The sequence below is a fragment of the Chrysemys picta genome, chromosome 11, assembly GCF_011386835.1.
Source record: "Chrysemys picta bellii isolate R12L10 chromosome 11, ASM1138683v2, whole genome shotgun sequence".
Taxonomy (NCBI): Eukaryota; Metazoa; Chordata; order Testudines; family Emydidae; genus Chrysemys; species Chrysemys picta.
Window position 1 is genome coordinate 77,751,690 of NC_088801.1, and position 21,965 is coordinate 77,773,654.

A 21,965-nucleotide genomic window follows, 5' to 3' on the forward strand; every position below is an offset into this window, starting at 1 on the left:
GCTAGGAATATGGCTTTTGCTAATTGCAGGTAAATCCATTCAGTTCTAGAGCTCAGTGCATGCACCGTTCCCCAGTACCTCACTGCAGCATTCCACTAGCCCCATCTTGACAAGCAAAAAAGGGGGTGTTTTTTCCCAATCATGTTAGTTCAGTGAAGTTGGGTTAACATAGTATCATAGAAATGTAGGGCTGGAAGGGACCTCGAAGTAATCAAGTCAAGCCCCCTGCATTGTGGCAGGACCAAGTAAACCTCGACCATCTCTGTTTTTTAAACTTTATTTTTGTTTTTATTTAAAATATAAACATATAATGAAACAAAACATATGTAAATATATGCACAATATGGAAATACCATATGAATAACAAAATTCCGTCTTCATTATTTGTAAAACATCCAATCTGTTTTAAAAACTTTCAGGGATGGGGATTCTGCAGCCTTCCTTGGAAGCATCTGCCAGAGCTTAACTACCGATAGAGTTAGAAAGCTTTTCCTATTCTCTAACCTAAATCTTCCTTGCTGGAGATTAAGCCTATTATTTCTTGTCCTACCTTCACTGGACATAGTGAACAATTGATCACTGTCCTCTTTATAACAGCTCCTCACATATTTGAAGACTGCTATCCGGTTCCCCCTCAGTCTTCTTTTCTCAGGACTAAACATCCACAGATTTTTTGGCCTTTCCTTACAGGTCAGGTTTTCTAAACTTTTTATCATTTTTGTTGCTCTTCTCTGGGCTCTCTCCCGTTTGTCCACATCTTTCCTAAGGTGTGGTGCCCAGCATTGGACACAGCACTCCAGGGGGGCCTCAGCAATAGTGAGTAGACAATTACTACCTGTGTCTTACATACAACACCTGTTAATACACCCCAGAATATTTGCCTTTTTTGCTTCTGTATCACATTGTTGACTTATATTCAATTTGAGATCCATTATAACCCCCAGATCCATTTCAGCAGTACAACCGTGAAGGTAGCTCCCCCCCAGTGTGTAGCTGTGCATTTGATTTTTCATTCCTAAGTGTAATAATTTGCACTTGTCTTTACTGAATTTCATGTTGATTTTAGACCAAATCTCTTATTAGTCAAGGACATTTTGAATTCTAATCCTGTCCTCCTAAGTGCTTGCAACCCCTCCTAGTTTGGTGCCATTTGCAGACTTTATAAGCATACTCTCCGTTCCATTGTCCAAGTAATTAGTGAAGAATACTGGACCCTGGACTGATTCCTCTGGGTCCTCACTAGTTTGACAGTGAACCACTGATAACTGCTCTTTGAGTATTGGGGGGAGGGATAGCTCAGTGGTTTGAGCATTGGCCTGCTAAACCCAGGGTTGTGACAGATAATGTAACACTGGTCTATTATTCCCTGGGTTCTCTTTGTTCCCCCTTTTAAAGATAAGTACTGTGTTAGCCCTTCTCTAGTGTTGTAGGACCTCCAGGATAAAGATAATTACTAATGGTTCTGAGATTGCTTCAGACTTGAATACATCTCACTTATCTAATATTCTTTAATCTGTTCTTTCCCTCTTTTGGCTTGTGTTCCTTTCCTTGTTGTTAATATTAATTGTTTTAAGTATCTGGTCACCATTAACATTTTCAGTGAAGACTGAAGCAAAATAGGTATTAAACACCTCAGCTTTCTTAATGTCATCAGTTATTAGCTCTCCTTCCCTGCTAAGTAGAGGATCTATACGTTCATTCATCTTTCTCTTGCTTGTAATGTATTTAAAGACCCTCTTCTTAATACCTTTTATGTCCTTTGAATGATTGTGAGGCAAAAACAGAGCATCCGTGTTTGTATTTGGGAGTAGCTGACCAACTTTTTTGTGGGACAACAGATAATTTTTTGCTGATCAAGCTTCCTGTCCCACTCTGCCTTTTTTGGCAAGGGATTGAGTTGCCAGAGTGTGGCATGATTTTTTTTTGAAAAGTTTGAATTAAATACTTTTAATATTTTTTAAAGTTTAAAATGTATATAAAATTAAAAACATAAAGGATATTATGAAACAGTTCCAGGCATGAAATCCCTATAGCCTGATTCTGGTCCTATATATTTATGTAAGTATATATGGCGGGAAGTAACTTCTATATTTTATAAATGTCAAATTGTTTTAAATTTAGACCAGATTCTTAGCAACTGTATATCAGGTTAGCTCCACTGAAATCAAGGGAAGCTACATTAAATGACAACAGCTGAAAATATGGAATAAGTTTCTAAATATTAAAAAAGTAACATTTTCTTAAGAAAGGACACCAGAAATATGTGGCAACCCAGTATTGGAAACTATAATTTTATATAACAATCGGAACTGTCAGAAGAAAAAATGTTTGTTTAAAAGCAGGGTTCCATTGAGATGTTTGAATTCAAGATAAAATATTTTCTGTGAACTAAAGACAAAAGAATCAAATATATGTGTGCAAAATCAACTGAGCTTCATGTCTATGGGACTATTTTGGAGTGGGGGGAGGGGGTTGATGAAGGGGCACGGGATATGGTGCTTACAGCATGCTGATAAATCTAATCCAGCGTCCAGTGAAGTAAATGGAAATCTTCTCACTGACTTCAGTGAATGTTAGACTTGGCCTGGTCTCCATGTCACTTCCTTCCTTGCATCATCATCTGGGCAATATCCTTAAGATATTTTGTCACTTCAACTGTGCTTGTATCTTCCAGTGATTCTGAACATCGTGAAGTGTTTTAAAAAAAAATCTGATGTGAATTAGCCAGACTGTGGGTTTGTCTACCTGGGGACACTCAGGAAAATTAACCCAGATTAACTTTTAAAGTGGCTTAGTTAAACCACATTAAACCCCAGTGTGGATGCTCTTATTTGGAATTTAAATGCCCTTACTTTGGTTTAGTTTAATTGACTGAATTAAAGCTAAACCAAATTAAGGCCACTTGAATTCTGAGTAAGAGTATCCACACAGGATTTTTATGTGGTTTAACTAATCCATTTTAAATTCACACCTTTCATTAATTCAGATTAATTTTCCTGAGTGTTCTCATATAGACAAGCCCTGAGTTAATGCAATATTTTAAAAAATGGCTCTTGACTTTAACTTATTTTAAGTGATCTTATGTAGTGCAGCATCTCCCTCCTGTGGACAAAACTAACATTAGAAATATTATTCTAGTTTATGAATAAGAAAAGAAATTAAACTTGCTTAGTAGAAAAACATTTATCCAAATACTGTAGAGGTGATGTTCAAATGTTCAAATTGTACTTCTGGAGCAATACAGAATTTCTGAATTCTTAATTGCACAGCTGTTTAACCACAAACATTACTGTGGAAATAGTTTCTATGGCTTATAGAATCATAGAAGATTAGAGTTGGAAGAGACCTGCTCAAAGCAGGACCAACTCCAGCTTGGCGATCCCCACAGCCATTTTGGAATTTGTCAATATAAACAGAAAAAATATTTTTAGGCACAGATGCAAGTATTAAGATCCAACTAGATTTTTATTCTGTATAGATGACAGCCCTGCGGGCTTCATTTTTCTAGGTTATTTTGGTGGTTAAAGTTAAATATAGCTTGCAGTTGTGTGCCATGGTGAGCCAGATTCTCTTCTGCACCCTTATGTTAGATGCAGGAGAGCATGAGTGGATCTGTTAGTCAGTTATAGCTCCCTCCTCCTCTGCCCAGCCCTGGCTGCAGGTTACAGTAACCTCAGGGGCTGCTCTAAACTGTGCCTGCTGATAGGAGTTCCCAAGAGGTTCTCCGCCAGCTGGGGATTTCCAGAGCGAATTGTGCCCCTACTGGTGCTGTTCCTAGTCCCCTCCCTGTGCCTGAGGGCTGTGTGGTAGTTGGCTCCGGTAGCTGTATCTGCTGTGCAGACTCCTTAGCTGGCAGCTTGTGGCTAGTCTCCCTCCCTGTGTGCAGCCTGAATAGAGCAAACAGGGAAGATAATCTTCCACATCAGACTGTAATTAGTGATTATGGGTCAAATCACCACCAAAGCAGCTTTGTCCCTTTATGGACAAAAAGTTGCCATTTACTAAATGGAATGTGTTTTTTCTTGGAAGAATCTAAGTGTGGTTGTTTTTTGTTTTGTAGGTTGCAGGACCAGCATGTGCTTCTAAGAGTTGAAGAGGTAAGCAGTCAATGAGCTAAAATTATTACTGAGAGGTTGCGTGGTTTCTAATTGATATACATTCAAGTTTTTTATGGAAGAAAATTTATGTGTACACAGAATGAATTCTTCTGTTTTAAAAAAAGTATTAAAAATCAAACATTTAAAACGCTTTTTTATAAATTCATTGAAGATTTAAAAGGTACAACTTTTTAATATATAAAACCCAAAACAAATGTTTCAGTACAATAAAATCCTGAATCAGGACTGAAAATAAGAAACGTGAGCCTGAAATACCTGATATCTCTATCAAGTGAAACTGCATTTTAAAAATGTACTAGTTCACTTAGTCCTGATCCTGCAGATCAGTATTTATTTCATAAATAACTCTTATTCACACACTGACTATAATGAAATTACTTGTGAGAGCAAGGACTTCTTGTGTAAGAGAGGTGTGAAAGTTTTGGGCCCTAGTTTGGTACAGTATATTGCAGCAATTAGCATCAGTATGGTCAGTGCAAAGTATTTTGGAAGATTTAGTGGTAAACTTGTGACATAATAAATGGTTTTGGTTTTGTTTATGAACTAGAGGCCCCATCCTGCAACCTTTTCATCATAGAAATAAGACCTGTTAGCCTACTATAGTGGGTACAAATTGTACCCACCGTAGTAATATTTTAAGCCAGTTTGCATTCTAGTGACTTATTTGAATATTTTTTTGTTTAAAAAACATTCACCTTTCAGGCTGAAATTTTCTAAGCAAGGGCTGTGGCTGAAGGTGAATATTTTCATTAGTGTTTGAGAAAAATCCCATTAGCAGTTCTTCTGGTACGGGAAAATAGACAAAATACTCTTTCAATTATCACCCACCCCAATCTGTCCTTTTTGCTGTTCTTTTAATAGTAAGCCTCTAACCTTCAAAACCACTTAAATAGATATTAATAAGGTCCTACTCAATTTGCGATATTGTGGAAATTGCGAATCTCGCAATATTAGGCTTCGACTGCAATTTTGACAGCAGGAGTCGTGGCTATCAGCTCTGGGCAGCTAACAGCAGGAGTCCCCACTGTCAGTTTTTCCAAATTACTGCAAATAATAAGGGTCATTATTATTTTTCCGCAATTTTCCATGTCTTGCCCGCAACTCAGCTGCAATTATTTGACAATCGTCCTGCGATTCAAGTAGGCCCTTAGATATTAATTCAACTGAAATACATAAACTACCCTTATTTACACAGCAATACTTGGTTGTAGCTAGTTTATATTTTTTTCCCAAAGTAATACAATAAAATGCCAACAATACTCACCCAAAGATCCAGAATATTCTGGTTTTCTGGCTGAAATGGTATGTCATCCTTGGCTACAGCTCCACACTTTCAAAATGTTGTTTTCTTGGTACCATGCCCTACATCTCTATTTTTTCCATCTGGCAGTATATTGGGGGTCAAGAATTTGGCAGAGGTCTTTCAGAAATATTATGTTATTATGTAATTAAAGGCTGTGTTGTAATATGCGAAGACTTGTATGCAACTTTAACTTTAGCTTTCCTGACTTCTGTGTGCTTAATTTTGTAATTTTAATGCTTTAACATAATTTTTAAAATAGAATCCTGTCAGTGGTGTTAATTATATGCAATGTGACTGTGTTAACTGTCCTTTTTAATTATATATATTTTTACCTTCCCTTTAAGAGCCAATTTAGCTAGAAGCACTCTTTTCAGATTAAGGTTTTTTTGAACATATTAGTATAGAAATAAGTTTAAGACATTTTGGGGAAAAAATACAATTTTAGAGCTTTTTTCACTCATTGGAGCATTACAACTGAAATACAGTTGTGTACGTAGTCTGTAACATTAGAGGGTGCTGTTGGATTGCACTTCTCTATTTCAGGATTTTAACAAAACATGCTCTGTAGTCTATCATTTACAGTACTAAATTAGTGGTTTTACTGTACAATTCTAGATTAGTGACATGAGAATTTGTTTTACAGTGCAAATCTTATTTGGCCTATTACAATGTTTAGCAATTGTACTAACTTACTGTAGTAAGACTGCATAAATCTGGAGTCAAGTGAGCTGGCTGACTAGAATAGCTGGAAGGTTGGTGCTGGTGTAGTGTAATGAAACATATGAAACCATTTTCCTTTATTCTGCTGTGCAAAAGGGATGGAACACTTGGTTAAATCACTCAGTCTTGGAAAAAAAAGGGTCCCTTTGACAGTGGTTATTATCGTATTTATCCCATTATCGTAGTTGGTTTAACTTTGGTGGGAATGAGTAGAAGCAAGATAGTAGTGGCTGAACATGCAAGTGAGAGTGAAACTTAGATATCAATTTTACTGATTTGTGGAGATATGTTACATATGTGCTCAATCAAACGGGAAGTGATATCCTTTTGCTACGTAAATTTCCAATTCTATCTTGATATTGCATCTAATTCTCTTTTCTGATTTAGTGGTTCCGTACCTTAGTTGAGAAAATAAGTGTTTATGAGTCTTGAGAATTATCAGGATATAAAATTTGAACCCAACCTGCCTCAGAATTAAATCTTTCCAGGTGACTGTAGGAAGCATCCAGTAATTTCATACCTCTAATCTTCCCACTGATTTCAATATTTATCTTTCCATCATTCTGTCTACTCTCACCTTCATTGTGAAAATTGAAGTTATTGAGGATTGCGTTCTATCTAGTATTCTAGCTTCCTGCATTCATTTTCTTGTTTGATCTTCAGCCCTAGATCTGTTTTCTCACTCAGTGACCACTGAACCCTCTCTGATCCTTTCATAATCAAATACCCTCTTTATGACCATCAAATCTTCTTTAACCGCCCACTCACCACTGAAGGGGGTTCCCTTTCCATCTCGTTTTTCTTCAATTCCTTGTCCTACTCATCATCTTCTCTTCTGATATGTTAGTCCATTGTGGTGCACTGTCAGCCACTTAATATGTGATTCCTGAGCAGTTAGCTCACTTGTTCTTTGTTCCTTGATGGTTAAAACGCCTCAGATCTCTGGGATTTCTCTGAGGGGGTTAGCTTGGAGAAGTAGCTGCTTCCATTTTGGGATTAACCATTTTCCATTGCTGGGATGCACCTGCATGTCCCCATCCGGGGTCCCATACTTGAGCACTTTTCTATTGGGCTTCCTCCCAGAACCAGACCTACTGTCCCCATACTGCTCTGCCAGGCAGCTTGTGGCCCAGTGGCCTTTTGGCTTCTTATCCACTGCCCACATTTTAAAGTCATGGAAACACAGACCATAAAATTCTTACAACACAACCATTTCATACAACCCCTCTAAAGTAGTGATTCGCTACTTTTGCCCCATTTGTAGAGGTAGTCCCCAAGTCCATATAGAATCGTAGAACTGGAAGGGGTCTCAAGAGGTCATCTAGTCCAGTCCCCTGCACTCATGGCAGGACTAAGTATTATCTAGACCATCCCTGACAGGTGTTTGTCTAATCTGCTCTTAAAACCTCCAATGATGGAGATTCCACAACCTCCCTGGGCAATTTATTCCAGGGCTTATCCATCCTGACAGGAAGTTTTTCCTAATGTCCAACCTAAACTGCCCTTGCTGCAATGTAAGCCCATTGCTTCTTGTCCTATTGTCAGAGGTTAACAAAAACAATTTATCTCCATCCTCCTTTTAACAGCCTTTTATGTACTTGAAAACTGTTATCATGTCCCCTCTCAGTCTTCTCTTCTCCAGACTAAACAAACCCAATTTTTTCAGTCTTCTCTCATAGGTCATGTTTTCTTAGACCTTTCATCATTTTTGTTGCTCTTCTCTGGACTTCCTCCAATTTGTCCACATTTTTCCTGAAATGTGGTGCCCAGAACTGGATCCAATTAGCACAGAGTCGAGTGGAAGAACTACTTCTCGTGTCTTAGAATCATAGAATATCAGGGTTGGAAGGTATTGAAATTAAGATGACTGGTCTGTAATTCCCCAGGTTGTCTTTATTTCCCTTTTTATAGATGGGCACTATATTTGCCCTTTTCCAGTCCTCTGGAATCTCTCCTGTCTTCCATGACTTTTCAAAGATTATCACTAATGGCTCAGATATCTCCTCAGTCAGCTCCTTGAGTATTCTAGGATGTATTTCATCAGGCCCTGGTGACTTGAAAACATCTAACTTTTCTAAGTAATTTTTAACCTGTTCTTTCCCTATTTTAGCCTCTGATCCTACCTCATTTTCTCTGGCATTCACTATGTTAGATGTCCAATCGTTACTAACCTTTTTGGTGAAACAAAAAAGTCATTGAGCACTTCTGCCATTTTCACATTTTCTGTTGTTATTTCTCTTCCCCTCTCCCCCATTGAGTAACGGGCCTACCCCGTCGTTGGTCTTCCTCTTGCTTCTAATGTGTTTGTAGAATGTTTTCTTGTTACTTTTTATGTCTCTAGCTAGTTTAATAGCGTTTTGTGCCTCGGCCTTTCTAATTTTGCCCCTACATATTTGTGTTATTTGTTTATATTCATCCTTTGTAATTTGACCTGCTTTCCACTTTCTATAGGACTCTCTTTTGAGTTTCAGATCATTGAAGATTTCCTGTTTAAGCCAGGGTGGTCTCTTGCCATATAACTTTCCTACACATTGGGATAGTTTGCTCTTGTGCTCTTAATAATGTCTCTTTGAAAAACTGCCCACTCTCTTGAACTGTTTCCCCCCTTAGACTTGTTTCCCATGGGATCTTACCTACCAACTCCCTGAGTTTGCTAAAGTTTGTCTTTTTGAAATCCATTATCTTTATTATGATGTTTTCCCTCCTACCATTCCTTAGAATCATGAATGTTACCATTTCATGATCACTTTCACCCAAGCTGCCTTCCACTTTCAAATTCTCAACCAGTTCTTCCCTATTTTTCAAAATCAAATCTAGATATAAATCATCCTCTTATTCTTCTGAACCTCTCCCCCTTCAAAAAGCCCCCCCCCCCTTTTTTTAAGCCTCTGGAGTCAGTTAACATTTAAGGAACAAGGCCATTTTATATTGGCACATATTAAATTGATTGAAAACTGGTTAACTGATAAGTCTGCTAGTGTAATTGTAAATGGGGAAACATCACTGAGCGGAATGTTTGTAACGAGGTCCTACAGGGACTGGTTCTTCGCCCTACGCCGTTCAATATTTTTGTCAGTATATGGAGGAAAACATGAAATTGTTTTTGATAGTTTGCAGATGACACAAATTGGGGAGTGGTCAGCATGAAGAGAGCAAGTCACCTATAGAGTGGGTGCAATATGCATTTCAGTTTGGCCAAATGTAAGATAATCTATAACAAAACAAAATGTAGACCATACTTACAGGATGGGAGATTATATCCTGGAAAGCAGTGACTATGGAAAAGCATGGAGTCATAGTGGATAATCAGCTGAACGTGAGCTCACAGAATGATGATGTGGCTAAAAGGGCTTGTGGGATTTGTCTGGCTATACCGGAAGAAGGACAGGCTGGATATGGTTTAATTAGGCTCCACCTTTATTATTAGATGTCTGGGACTACTTGGCAGATAAAAGCGTACAGGACAGGTAACTCCATCATTTCAAAATCGACCTGGAGGATTCCGTCAGCTCCCCCGCCCTCAGCCAACCTGCTGCTAGGACCTTGCCATCTCCCCACTCCCTTGAATGAGAGTTGAGGTCGCATATAAAGGTGCCAGTCATAGGCACCCTAACCCCCCCCCCCCCCCCCGTGTTCTGCTCCTTTAACAAATACCTCATTTAAATCCTTTACCAAACCATTTGTCTGATCACTGTATCCCCTCCTTATGGAGTATCTGTACAGGACATCCACCCCACATTTACACAATGAGTTGTGATATCATAGCCTAACTCCTGTTCCCTACTCACCCTAACAAAGCCCTCACCCTTCAACCCGCTGCGGGGAACGTGAAAACCACCCCAAGTCCCCCTTGGCCAGTCTGGTGGTGAGGGAAAAATTCCTTCCCAGCCTCCGTGAGAAAGGAGCAGCTTGTAGAATGCCCACAGTGGGGCCTGACCAAATCTGGTATTTTGCTATCTCCAAGGGTGGGAGGGTGGGTGCTGCTCTGCTTGGTTTGGGGAAAAGGGGGCTTCTCCTAACGGCCTTGTCCTTTATCAGCTCCCTTCCCTTCCAGTCCCTGGGGGATGAGACAGCATCACCATGCTGATCCTCTCTGCTTCTGCAGCAGTGTCCACGCCTCTCTATTCCATTCCCCACCCTAAAGCAGTATATCCCTTCCCCTAGCAAGCCAGACAAGGGCATGTCTGCTTAAGGTGCAATGCAGTCACTTTGGTTGTATATGTGGGGTGGAGGGGGAGATAGACATTGATCTCTCACTGCATTTGAGAAGGCTTGTGACTTGAATCAGGTTATCTCTGCAGATCAACTCCATTTTCAAGGAATATTGAATAGGAGTAAGGAAGATTTATTATCTCTGTTTTGTACTGGTCTGACCACTACTGGAATACTGTGTTCAGTTCTGGTGTTCTCAATTCAAAAAGGATGTTCAAAAATTGGCAAAGGTCCAGAGAATAGCCACAAGAAAGATCAAAGGAAAGAAAAAAATATCCTATAGTGAGAGATTCCAGGAGCTCGATTTACTTATCTTGTCAAAGAGAAGATTAAGGGGTGACTTGATCATAGTCTAGATGTATCTCATAGACTCATAGACTTTAAGGTCAGAAGGGACCATTATGATCATCTGGTCTGACCCCCTGCATGCTGCAGGCCACAAAACCGTCCCTACCCTTCCCTTGACTCTGCTGATGAAGTCCCCAAATCCTTTGTTTTAGTGACTTCAATTGGCAGAGAACCCTCCTGCTAGCGATCCCTGCCCCATGCTGCGGAGGAAGGCGAAAAACCTCCAGAGGCTCAGCCAATCTACCCTGGAGGAAAATTCCTTCCCGACCCCAAATATGGCGATCAGTAAGACCCCGAGCATATAGGCAAGAGTCTCTAGCCTGACCCCTGTTAGCCATTATACTATTTACCTACCATTGCTTGGTATTCCTTGGCTAATATGTTTTACCATTAAACTGTATTTATCTACGCGAGTACCAGAAATGTGATGACTGTCTTCAGTCTAGCACAGTGGTTTTCAACTTTTCTTCATTTGTGGACCCCTAAAACATTTTGAATGAAGGTGCGAACCCCTTTGAAAATCTTAGGCATTGTCTGCAGATCCCAGGGTTCCACGGCCCACAGGTTGAAAACCACTGTTCTATGGTAACAACAACCTTCCGCGGGCCCCTGACACATAGTCTGCAGGCCCTCAAGGGTCCGTGGACCACAGGTTGAAAGCCACTGGTCTAGTGGACAAAGGTATAACAAGATCCAATGGTGGGAAGTAGAAACAGGGCAAATTCAGACTGGAAATAACGTGCAAATTTTTAACAGTGAGGGGAATTAACCACTGGAATGAATTACCAAGGGTTGTGGTGGAATCTCCATCACTTGCAGTTTCAAAATCAATATTGGATTTTTTTTCTAAAAGAGATTCTCCAGTTCAAACAGGAATTAATTCAGGGATGTCCTACAGCCTATGTTATGCAGGAAGTTAGACTAGATGACTGCAGTGGCCCATTTTGGCCTTAAAATCTATGAATAAAATCTATATTAGAATAATAGAATATTAGGGTTGGAAGAAACCTCAGGAGGTCATCTAGTCCAGTCCCTTGCTCAAAGCAGGATTAACACCAACTAAATCATCCCAGCCAAGGCTTTGTCAAGCCAGACCTTAAAAACCTCTAAGGATGGAGATTCCACCACCTCCCTAGGTAACCCATAGTGCTTCACCATCCTCCTAGTGAAATAGTGTTTCCTAATATTCAACCTAGACCTCCCCCACTGCAACTTGAAACCATTGCTCCTTGTTCTGTCATCTGCCACCACTGAGAACAGCATATTGCTCATAATTCCCACAGTCTGTACCTTCCATTTGGTTATAGGTCCCTGTGGTTTTTCCTACCAGTAATGGGATTAGAAGAGGGAGCCAATCTTCAAAGAAAATCTGATTCAAATGAAAAGCCTTCTCAAAGCCACCTCTTATCAAAGGTGATGTGATGGGCTTTAATACCCTCCTTCCTTAAAATGGGACATCAATTTAGCACCTGTGCTCCCTGTGGAGTTGGCATTCTGTGTTCCATCCCCAGTTATTGGGCCACCCAATCTCTGGCTTCTTTGGCTCCAAGTTCAGTTCATGCTGGCACTCCTCATGCTTTCACTGCTTCTCCTGCTCCACTCTCTCTCCTGCTCCTGGTCTGCTAACCTGTTTCTCAGGTGCAACTTTTCTTTCTCAAACTGCAGCTTTTTCTGCTCCAGCTTCGGCTTCTGCCACTACAGATTTTGCTAATTTTGGGGAACCAGGCCCGGATGTGGAGGTCAGTCTTTCCTCTGGTTGCGGTTTACACTCTTATCATCCTTCCTGCCTCCCTCTGGTCAATGTCTTTAGGCAAGGCAGAGTCACTCCTGGCTTCTCTTCTCTCCAGCCTGGTCTGCTTCCACGCTGATGAAATGGCACTTTCCTTTCAAAATAGCCTGTCTAATTTTTGTTTATGCGCTTTGGCTAGGGTTGAGGTGTGCTCCAGCTCCATGTGCGCCTCCATCAGCTTCTGTGTAGCGTCCATTGTCCCAAGGAATGGCAATGGTCGTTGAGCCATTCGAAGGCAATGGCACTGCTAGGAGAACACGGAGTGTTCCAGTAGAAAATAGTCATTCATTGTTGATGGTCCTTGATAGCTATGTCATTGTTGTACTCTTCAAGGTGTCCCATCCCCTACCCTGAGCACACAACATGCAGAATAGACCCTGTCAAGATTTGATTGGCTTTCAACACCACCTGGATGTCTTAACCTAAGATGGAGGTTACAGTGCAAGGTGAAGGGTGTAATTGAAAATGGCATTCACCAAACAGTTTGTGACAGACATAACCCACAATCTGTCACAGACTGTTTCCTCGAGGTCAGTGGATTTGGACTGTTTTGGACAAAGGAGAATGTGGAATGAATTTCAGTGTTCAGGTCCCAAAGAGAATGGCCTGCCAGCACCTCTCTCCTAAACTGTAGGAGATTGAACACCTGTACTAAAGCTAACTGCCACAGTGTTGCAGCAGCGGAGAGAGGCAGTCTGTGTTAGGCAGATTCCAAGCCATTTAAGGTTTTATAAGTAAAAGGACCTAAACTCTACCTGAAAAACAATAGTCAGCATGGTGAGCTCTGGGTTGTTTTTCTCACCTAAGAAGAAAGTAATTCAGAAACTGCCAGAATGCACATAGAACAGTCAATTGTCAAGGGACCCAAGTCAGTCCCTTATTAAGATAACTGTTCTGGCAAACTTTCATGTGTTGTCAGCTCTGTACGGGCGGGAGGGGGGGTGGGGCAGTGAAATCTGGGTGGTGAACTAGGGAAAAAGTGAGGGTGGTCTAGTGGACTGGACACTGGACTGGGATTTGGGGGACCTGGATTCTACTTCTAGCTTGGTCACTGACGTGCTGTGTGAACTTACACAAGTTACTTTACCACTCTGTGGTTCTTTTCTCCTCCCAGGCTTTGTCTTGTCTCAGTTGGGACCTTGAGGTGCTACTGTAACACAAATAGATAAGGGGAAGTAATGAGAGAGGATGGGAAGAGATCTGGGAAAACTGATAGAGAAGAGGAGACAGGTCTAATAGGAGGGATTATTTGACATGCACATAAGAGGATTGTGTAGTCAGCCTTTATCAGTATCAGTATTTGACCCCATCCTGATTATCTGTGTGTTTTGTCATTCTCTGCTCTTCTGCATACTAACCCACATGCCTTGTTTATGATGTGTGTAATTGCCAATCCAGGGAAGAGAGAAGTAAACTGGATGATAAAGGACTATATAAACCTCATTAATGCTATAAGACAAAGAGCTGGCTGAGTGTTTAAATCCTTCTGTCCTGAGGCATTTGTCATTCTCTTTAAGTGACATGCTTAGCTAGTGGTCTCTAAGAAGCTTGAGGACCTCTCACGAGCCAGGCAATACTCTGGCTGTGAAGCATAGCTGTCATTCCAACCTGCTCCCCAACTATTCCCCCCCATTCTAGGGTTGCGCCTAAAATCAATGCATGGCACTACTGTGGGGTCAGGGTTCTCCACTTATCTGTGTTTCAAGTCTGTACTTCAAATACTGTGTTAAGTTTAGTAAAACAAATTCATATTTTTCAAACAATACCTGCGGAAATATTGTGGAACCGTAGCTCTAGCACCTCCTATTCTATTTGATATCACGGAAGTTTTACACATTCTGCTTTGGCCCCAGAGGCACCCTACCAAATTTCAGCCCCAAAAGAATTTATTTGAATACTTGAGAAAGTGTGAACAAAGAGGTTTATAATGGTAACTGAGATAAAAACTTAATTTACCTTATGTAATGGCATAAGCAAAAATAAAACTTTTTTGTCTAACTGGAAACTGGAGATAAGAAAATGTTGTACAAGTACTTTCATTGGAATTTAGAAACTTGATGTATACTGTTAAGCAAAACAAATAGAGTTTAATTTATGTTATGTACTTAATGTTTAAACGGAAGTTAAGTTAATCTTAGTATAAAGTGACATCTGAAGCAGTAAATCTTATGCATCTTATTACAAATCTCTTGATCTTGTGAACTGTACATAGAGCCTGTTCTTCTTCTTCTTCGAGTGCTTGCTCATGTTGATTCCAATTTGGTGTGTGCGCACCGTGTGCACAGTCATTGGAAGGTTTTACCCCAGCGCCCTCGTCAGGTCGGCTGTGGAGCCCCCTAGAGTGGTGCTTTCATGGCAGTGAATATAGGGCCCTGCCAACCCACCGCCTCTTCAGTTCCTTCTCACCGACAGTGATGGTCATTGGAACTATGGTCGCTTGCCTTAGCAAGTGCTTCCCCTAGTGATTGTAATTGAGCTTTCTGTAAATAGTTTAGTTAGTGTAAGTTACTTAGTTAGTTAGCTAGGAGTGGGGGGCCTTCCTCCACCCCAATTTGTCTCCCCTCATGGGGTTTGGAGCATGCCTTGATTCCAAGGGTTTAAAGCCTGTGGAACCTGCCACAAGCCCATGCTAATGGGCGATCCCCACGACTCTTGCCTCAAGTGTCTGGGGAAGGTGCATCAAACAGATCGGTGCAAGATCTGTAAAGGGTTCCACCCACAGACCAAAAAAAATGGGACTTCAGGCTGAAGCAGATCCTGATGGAAGCAGCCCTCCGTCCCCAGATGGCTCCGGGCTGGCAGGAGCTGGCACTGAGCACCTCTGTGCAGAACGCTCTGGCCTCCGTTCGAGAAACAGGGCTGAGGAAGGACTCTGGCCATAGAGATCCTCAGCACCGACACTCCCCACTGCTGAAGCATGCGTAGACAGCATGGCATTGCTCACATTATCTGCCGCTGCATAAGTGGCACAAGAAGGCGGACAGAGGGTGTTTTTCCCACATCTAGAGCGGCTGGGTTGGACAGCGCCACAGGGGTGCGGCCCATGCACGGGCACACGGCGCCGGTCTTGTAGGAATCGGCTCCATCGACTTTGGACCCACCAGGGGGTCTGTCGAGTCCAGTGCCATTGGACTCCCCTGCTAGAGAGTGCCAGGTGGAAACGCTGGAACTGCCTTCCACCCCGGATACGTTTGAAGCGGCCAGGGACTTGATTGCCATGATGGCTCCACAGTCCTGTCAGCAGGGATAAACCTCTGGCACTGCAATGCGCAGCACCGTCCAGAGGAAAGCCTGCAGTTATGAGATGCCGCTCCCCATCCCCGTGGCACCGTCCCTGCGGCATCGTTCCCCGACACTGCCCTAGCGGCACCTTTCCCCGTGGCAGTGTTCTCCAGCACTGTCTCGCTCGGCACCACCATGGTCTTCATGCTGTATGTCCCAGTCATCGGACTCAGAGATGGAGTCCTACTATTTGCAGCGCAGCCAGCACTGATCAGACCGGTGCAGACACAGGCAGGATGCAAGGAGGGTGCCGTGGCAGGTGCAGTGGCAGGGGCCCGTGCAATGACCATTCTGGATCCCCATGAGCCTACCATCAGGTCCAGGGCACGCACTCCAGGGTTTCCCAGTTTGAGGTATCGGAAGGACATGTGCCCCTGCCAGCCAGGAACCATCCCACTCCTCGGGGCTCTGAAACTGCTTTGGTGAATGGCATGGAGCCATGTTCAGGTCCTGGGTCCACGACCGGCACCAAGGCCATGGTCAGCACCAAGCAGCACAGCACCAAGCAGGATGAGTCCAGGGAGCGGAGGGCCAAGAGGGCCTGGTACTGCCTCTAGCTTCATTGTTGTCCTCATTGGACGAAGCAGTAGCGGGGTCTTCATCCTCCGGGCTACCCCTGATCGATAGTAGAGTGCATCAAGCACAGGTGCCAACTTTCCAAAGTGCCAGGGGGTGTTTAAACCCCTGGCTCTGCCATGGGCTCTGCCCCCACTCCACCTCTTCCCCCAAGGCCCCACCCCACCTCTTCCTGTCCCCCCTCCACTCCTGCCCACCTCTTTCCTCTCAGTTCCCTTCCACTAATCCCCAAAGCCAAAGGGCGTCTCAGACTCATCCTCTATCTGCGAGGTCTCAACAGATTCATAAAGAAGTTGAGGTTCCGCGTGGTCTCTCTAAATGCAATCATTCTGCCTCTGGATCTGGGGGACTGATCCCTGACCTCGACCTCAAGAATGCGTACTTCCACATCTCTAATTCCAGCCCACAGATGTTTTCTCAGGTTTGTGGTCAACCACAACCAGTACCAATTTATGGTCCTCTCTTTTGGTCTGTCAGCGGCCCCTCAAGTGTTTAGCAAATGCATCGCAGGTGCAGGTATTTCCGTATCTCGGCGACTGGCTGCTCAGGGGCTGATCAAGGAAGCAAGTGGAGCTCCATGTCAACTTGGTAAGATCTGCCTTTGACAGGCTGGGTCTTCTTCTCAACGAGTACAAGTCAACTCTATCCCCTGCGCAGAGGATAGAGTTTATTGGAGCAGTGCTAGACCTGGGTCAAAATGACAGACAGACATACAAAGCTTCAAGCAATACCCCACCACCACAGCGAGGAATTGCTTGAAGCTCCTGGGTCACATGGCAGCGCGTATGTATGTGGTACAGCGCGTGAGGTTGAGGCTCAGACCTCTCCAGACCTGGCTGGCATCAGCCTGTCGGCCAGGGTGCAACAGTTTGGACAAGGTGGTCACCATCCTGGTGTCAGTTCTTGAATCTTTCCACTGGTGGCTCAACCCACAGAAGGTATGCATGGGAGTCCCCTTTGCCAAGGCCCAGGCCACCCTGTCCCTGGTGACAGATGCGTCAGCATTGGGGTGGGGTGCTCACCTGGGAGACCTTCAGACCCAAGGTTTCTGGTCACAAGACAAGCTCTCACTCCACATCAATGTCAAGGAGCTGAGAGCAGTCCACCTGGCATTCCAGACCTTCCAGGCCCACTTGCAAGGGAAATGTGCAGAGGGACTTCTGCATAGCCCATTCAATTCACCTGGAAGCATCCTACCTCCCAGGTTCTTGGAACGAGTTGGTGGACTATCTCAGCAGATCCTTTCACAATCATGAGTGGTCTATTCGCCCGGATGTGGTGAACAACATTTTCCAAAGTTGGGGAGTTCCCCAAATCGACTTATTCGCCACAAAGAACAACAGAACATGCCTCCAGTTCTGTTCCTTCCAGAATCATAGTCTGGGCTCCCTTGTGGACGCGTTCCTCCTCCCTTCCCGCCATTTCCATTCATCCACAAGGTTCTGCTCAAGGTCTGCAGGGAAAGGGCTGCGGTCATTCTGATAGCCCCAGCCTGGCCCCGCCAGCACTGGTATGCCATGCTTTTGGAGTTATTGGTGAACACCCCAATCTCATTGCCCCTGCTTCCATACCTGATCACCCAAGAGCACGGCCTCCTCCATCATCCCAGCCTCGACTCTCTTCACCTCACCGCTTGCAAGTTTCATGGTTAATACCAACGGAGCTAATGTGCTCTGAGACCATTAGGGAGGTCGTACTTGGCAGTAGGAAACCCTCCACCAGGGCCACCTACCTAGCCAAGTGGAAAAGATTCTCAACATGGTGTTCTCAAGTTCACACACTCCTGATGCAGGCACCTATACCTTTCATCTTAGATTACCCACTACATTTGAAATAGAAGGGCCTCTTGGTATCATCTCTCAAGGTCCATCTGGCAGTCATTTTGGCATTCCATCTGGGAGCGGCCGGCCGTTCAGTCTTCACCAACCTGATGGTCAGTCGTTTTCTGAAGGGTCTTGTCAGACTATACTTGCAGGTTAGACAACCGATCCCGATTTGGGACTGTAATCTGTTCCTGTCCAGACTAATGCCTCCCCTCCCCTCACCCCTACCCCAAGACCCTACTGACTTCTTCATTGCTCCACCTATCATGGCAGGTGGCATTCCTGGTCACCATAACAGCAGCCAGGAGAGTGTCTGAGCTTAGGGCCCTAACCCCCAACCCTCCTTATACTGTTTTTTATAAGGACGAGGTGCAAATTAGGCCTCATTCAGCCTTCCTTCCAAAGGTTGTCTTCAATTCCATGCACATTTTTCTACCGGTCTTTTACCATAAGCCTCACAAGGATAGTCGGGAACAAAGATTACACTCCTTGGACGTTTGATGACCACTGGTCTTTTACATTGAATGCATGAAGACGTTCTGTAAGCCGAACCAGTTGTTTGTGGTGGTTGCAGATAGAATGAAAAGCCTCCTGGTGTCAACACAGAGAATTTCATTGTGGATCACGTCATTTATCCGAGCATGCTACGATCTTGCAAAAGTACCGGCCTCTGCACTAACAGCATATTCCACAAGAGCGCAGGCCTCCTTGGCAGCGTTCCTGGTCCAGGTACTGATTCAGAAGATCTGCAGGGCTGTGACATAGTCCTCAGTACACTCTTTCACCTCTCACTGTGCTATTACCCAGCCTGCCAGGGACGATGCGGTATTCAGCAGAGTGGTGCTCCAATCTGTAATTCGACCCCACCTCCTAGTTAGGGCTTGGGAATCACCTAATTGGAATTGACATGAGCAAGCACTTGAAGAAGAAAAAATGGTTACTCACCTTCTCGTAACTGTTGTTCCTCAAGATGTGTTGCTCATGTCCATTCCAAGGTCCACCCACCTTCCCCTCTGTCGGAGTAGCCAGCAAGAAGGAACTGAAGAGGTGGCAGGTTGGCAGGGTCCTATATTCGCTGCCATGAGGGCAGCACTCCAAGGGGCTCCACAGCCAACCGGATGGGTGCTGCTAGGGGAAAAACCTTTCAATGACTGTGCATGCAGTGTGCACACACCTAATTGGAATGGACATAGGCAACACATCTCGAAGAACAACAGTTACGAGAAGGTGAGTGGTTTTTTTTCCTCACCTTCTCCTAAGCCAAAATGAGGCAATGTAAATGTACCCCGGAGACAGGTGGTAGTAAAGATACACCGTTAAGGAAATAACCTAAATTATGGGAACTCTTTTGAGAAATGGATCTGAAATAAATTAACACACAACAAGAGAGCTGATGAACCATTAGATGTAATCTGCTGTTCATGGCAGACAAATTTAACATAATTAGGGTACTGTTTGCTTTGCCATGCTGATAGATTTTTAAATTACTCAGACTTTCAATAAAGGAAAAAAAATATGGCATTTATATTGGGAAGATTTACTGTGTGTTCTTCCTCCTCAAATAATGCAGGTCAATAAAGGACCAGGTTGTCAGTTGGGGAAGCCAATGGAGTGATGTCGATTTACACCTATTGAGACTCCGGCCCAACATATACATTTATGGGTTAGGGAAGAAAATACAGTGAGCCATATTCTGATCTTAGTTACACTCGTGTAAATCCAGACTAACTTCAGTGTTATTGCAAATGATGTAAGAATCTAACCCAACACATCTTGATACTGACAGTGAAATGAAAACCAATGTAGAACCAAGGATTGTAATATATGTCCTTGCTGCTGCTTCTTAGCATATGTGCAACATGCCTCAGGTGCCCATGATCAGGATTCATCACCGAATTTGGTCCGCTGGTTGGATCATTAGCTTTCCCGGCACTGGCTGGGTACTGATGCGGAGATGCTGATCCATGCCCCGCTGTGTTTTTGCTTGAATAACATCTCCTTTTCTTTTTTGCTTTTCTTTCATAGATCTCAAAGCATTTTACAAAGAGGTCAGTAATATTATCCCTATTTTACAGATGGCAAAAGTGAGTATTCTAGTACTTTACCATAAGATTAGTATTAAATATAGGTACAGTATTCCTTTTTTCTAAACTTATTACTGCTTTTCATAAAGAGGATTTTTAGTGTAGTTTTCAGTTTTATTTTTTTATTCAAGCAGTACAAGTTTTACAAACAATCTGTTACTGAGGAGAACAATTGCAGTTGCACCTGAAGACACAGGGCAGAAGAATCTTTTTATATATAATATATATATATGAACTTTTTTCAACAATGGGTAACAATAGTAACATATTCAAAGTTTTCTTTTTACTAATACAGTACATGCCCTCAGTAGTAGCTACTGATCTGGATGTAAGACTGTCTTGTAAGTGATATGAGTGAGAGAAGTATAATGTTGAAATTGAGTAATTGACAACTTGAGTGAAAAAAATTATTCTTGTGCTAGAAGAGATCTCTAGAAGAGAGCAGCTATTAAATATAAATCATTCAATTTTGGGCAAAGGGTGATTTACAAAATATTTTCCTGTATCAGTTCCTTTATGGTCACTATCCCCGTTTAATGAAATCTTCTGTTGAGGGGGAGAAAAACTGGCCTCACTAAGTATAAGGTTAAGGCATTGGAATGGGACCTACAAGACTTGGACTAATTTCTGAATCTGTGTTTAGACTCTCTGTGTGACCTTGGGCAAGTCGTTTACTGTGTCTCTCAGTTTCCATCTATAATATGGGGATATTACTTCCTGTGTTTTGTGTGTTAGACTGTGAACTCATCGGAGTAGGGACTGTCTCTTACCATGTGTCTTTCAGCGCCTTGTGAAAAGCAGCTAGATGGTGCTACTATAAAGCAAATGAGAGCAAACTCTGTTATCTGTATGCCACTCTCTGCTAATTGAGATTCAACCTCATAGGAGAAGATTTTCTTCTATGATGCAACTTTACTCAATTTCCAGCCTGTTAGGTTGAGCAGATTTGTGGGGGTATTTGGCCCTGGATCCTGGGAGAAAGGAGTAGGGATCTTGGCAGAAATCAAGGTTTTATATTTTGCTAGTTCTGTGATGTCCAAGAACCAGCTTCAGAAGAGGATGGCTGGAGAACAGTAACCCAATTTTGGCTCCCAATTTCAGGTAAAAGTTTGAGGGGGTGAAGACAGGTCAAGGGGTGGGGTGGGATGTGTGTGTCAAAATGAAAATGAGAACCTCCCAGTGTAAAATACAAGTATTGCGATGAGGATAAGCATTCTTCAGGAAAGATGTCCTGCTGAAAGTACTGGAAGATGGATCTGGAAGTTTCGATACAGAATTTCTTCCTTGGGATCAACTTGGCTGGGCAGTGCAGGTATAGGACAGGATATAACTCACCTGTCCAGTTTTGGAAGTGGACATACCATGAGGAAAACACCTAGTCCCATTTTTGAGAAGGAATAGGCACGTTGATTTGAGAAGCACCAAGATGTCTGATCTGGAGGGCAGAGGGCTTTTTGGGATCACTGGGCTAAAGGATAGGATGGAAACTTAAGGAATGAGAACCCAGGAGAAACACTATTGAGAATTCAAGAAACCACCTTTTGCACCAGGAAGTTGAGGGTTCAAGGCCACATTTCTACAGAATAGAGAAGGAGGCCGCTGTGTGGTGGCAGTTTGTCTAAGGGCGGAGGAGGCAGTTGCTTGGGTTCAGTACATTTGCTTAGAAATAAAGGCAAAAGGGTTTTATGGGAGTAACCTTGTAGGTGGGCT

General features: G+C 43.0%; 1 protein-coding gene across 11 annotated transcripts in view; it reads left to right on the top strand.

Moving 5' to 3' along the window:
- Window positions 1–21,965, top strand: part of ADARB1 (adenosine deaminase RNA specific B1) — a 232,161-nt gene that overhangs the window by 61,898 nt on the left and 148,298 nt on the right. For 8 of the 11 annotated variants that reach the window (XM_065562289.1, XM_065562283.1, XM_065562278.1 and 5 more), the window contains exon 2: window positions 4,061–4,097. The gene's annotated coding sequence lies outside the window, so the exon portion shown is untranslated. Of the gene's footprint in view, window positions 1–4,060; window positions 4,133–20,196; window positions 20,256–21,965 lie in introns of all 11 variants that reach the window. The other 3 variants (XM_065562279.1, XM_065562282.1, XM_065562284.1) reach the window with 2 other exon arrangements.